The sequence below is a fragment of the Oncorhynchus kisutch genome, linkage group LG11 (genome assembly GCF_002021735.2).
Source record: "Oncorhynchus kisutch isolate 150728-3 linkage group LG11, Okis_V2, whole genome shotgun sequence".
NCBI classification, from domain to species: domain Eukaryota; kingdom Metazoa; phylum Chordata; class Actinopteri; order Salmoniformes; family Salmonidae; genus Oncorhynchus; species Oncorhynchus kisutch.
The window spans coordinates 20,833,737-20,836,294 of record NC_034184.2 but is presented as its reverse complement, the minus strand read 5'-3'; positions in this window follow the sequence as shown (position 1 = coordinate 20,836,294).

The following is a 2,558-nucleotide window of genomic DNA, read 5'->3' as shown; positions in this document are numbered from 1 at the left end:
AGTTAAGCCAAGAGCGGCTGCTCACGCCATCTTACCTCGTCTCTCCAAGGAGGATGATATTGAGGCCTTCCTCATGACCTTCGAAAGGACGGCCACCTTGGAAGAGTGGCCGCCCACAGAATGGGCGAGCGCATTAGCCCCTCTTTTGACCGGGGTGGCTCAGGAAGCCTATTTTGACCTGGATTCCCGCGAAGCTGCGGACTATGGGCGACTAAAAACCGAGATCCTGTCCCGGTACCAGCTGACTGCCAGAGATAGGGCTGTAAAGTTCCATCAATGGACCTATACAGCTGATCAACCCGTCCGTGCCCAGATCTTCGCCTTAATACGACTGACGAAACAGTGGCTAGAACCTGGAAAGGGAGTAGGACATGTGATAGAGACTCTCGTAGTGGACAAGATATTGAGAGAATTACCCAGTGACTTAAAAAGGGTTGTGGGGCAAGCCAACCCGTTGTCAGCTGACGACATAGCCCAGGCGGTGGAAACATATCGGTCTACAGGGGAGTTGTTAAAAAGTGACAAGGAGGAACGGAAGGAGTCTTCCAATCCCGTACCACGACTCACCCCAGCGAGCTCGCCACCGAAACGTCCAAGCCCCCCCCGGAGGTGGGAGAAGTCAGCCACCACACAGCAGGGTCGGTGTTATAAATGTCAGTCTCCCAACCATTATGCCCCACAATGTCCTAGCAAGGATGAGCCCATGGTCACGGAGTCATCACTGCCTACCCCCACACATCCCATTTTGAGGGGGCAGGATCAACACTGTTGGTTAGCAGAGATAGCCCCAGCCTCAGAGATTCCGGTGCGAGTCGAAGGACAAGATGTGGTAGCTATTCTCGACTCGGGAAGTATGGTTACGTTAGTAGAGGAGTGGATGGTGACCTCTGCAACACTGCTACCAGACAAAGTAGCCGTATCCTGTATCCATGGAGACACCCACTATTACCCCACTGTGAATCTGCCTATTCTCACTCCAAAAGGAAGGTGTACAGTCAGGGCCGGGAAAGTGCCGCAGCTGAAGGTGCCATTATTGATCGGGAGAGACTGTCCCCTATATAAAGAGCTTCGAACAGATGACGTTATGCACGGGAAGAAGGGGGACAGGAAAGAAGAGAAAATCCAAGCCCGAGGTAGTAGTCCTACAAGGAGACGTAGCCGCGTCCTCGTCCTCTGCAGCAGAGGAAGAAATAGCGACCCAACGTTTACGACAGATATTCCAGGAAACCACCGATGAAGACACATGTGAAGGGCTATACACAACGCAGGAAGGAAGGAGCAACCAGGCGCTAAGGGATATATTTGAAGCTCCATCCGAGGAGGGAACCTGGAAGGGATTCTCCTCAGTCACCCCTGATGGGGATGTGGAACAACCTCCACATCCCTCTACCGAGGTCGACCTGCCCCAGGAATTAAAGGGACAGTTCGGCACCTCGCAGCATAGAGACCCAGACCTAAGGGAGGCCATGAGGAAGGTGAAGGTGATCGACGGGAGGAACGTCGACGGATCAGGTGAGCCCCCTCTTCCTTACTATGCAATCAGGCGGGGTCTCTTATACTGGGTCGTACGACGAAGGGGGGAAAACCAAGAATTACTAATGGTGCCTAGGCCATACAGGGATACAGTTCTACAGTTAGCCCATTCCCACGTCCTAGGAGGACACCTGGCACGAGACAAGACTATTGACAGAATCAGGCAGAGATTCTATTGGCCCCGGGTCACCCGGGATGTGGCCAGGTATTGTAGGACGTGTGATCAATGTCAACGTACAGCTCCACGGCCACACCTACGTAACCCTTTGATTCCTCTCCCCATCATAGAGACTCCATTTGAACGCATAGCTATGGACCTCGTAGGACCCCTCCCAAAATCCGCCAGAGGACACGAGTACATCCTAGTGGTTATAGATTATGCTACCAAGTTCCCGGAGGCCATACCCCTGCGTAACATGTCGTCAAAGGGAATTGCCAAGGAGTTATTCCTGATGTTCTCTCGTGTGGGCCTCCCCAAGACTATCTTAACTGATCAAGGAACCCCGTTCATGTCCCGGTTGATGAAGGACTTGTGTCGGTTATATCAGGTTCAACAGATACGTACAAGCATATTCCACCCTCAAACAGACGGGTTGTGTGAACGCTTGAACAAAACGATTAAAAGCATGTTGAGAAGAGTGGTGTCCCGAGACGGGAAAAACTGGGACATGCTTCTCCCACACTTAATGTTTGCCCTGCGAGAAGTACCCCAGGCATCCACTGGATTCTCTCCGTTTGAATTGCTCTATGGCAGACCCTGTCGAGGAATCCTCGACTTAGCCAAGGAGACCTGGGAGACCCAACCATGCCCCTTTCGATCCACAATAGAACACGTTACCCTGATTAGAGACCGCCTGTCAGCAGTGTGGCCCATAGTCAATATGGAGAAGGCCCAAAGGACCCAAGGCCGGGCCTATGATAAGTCTGCGACCCCCCCGTGAGTTCACCGTGGGAGAGAAAGTGATGGTGCTTGTGCCCACGGCCGAACATCGCTTGCTGGCGCAGTGGAGGGGGCCCTACGAGGT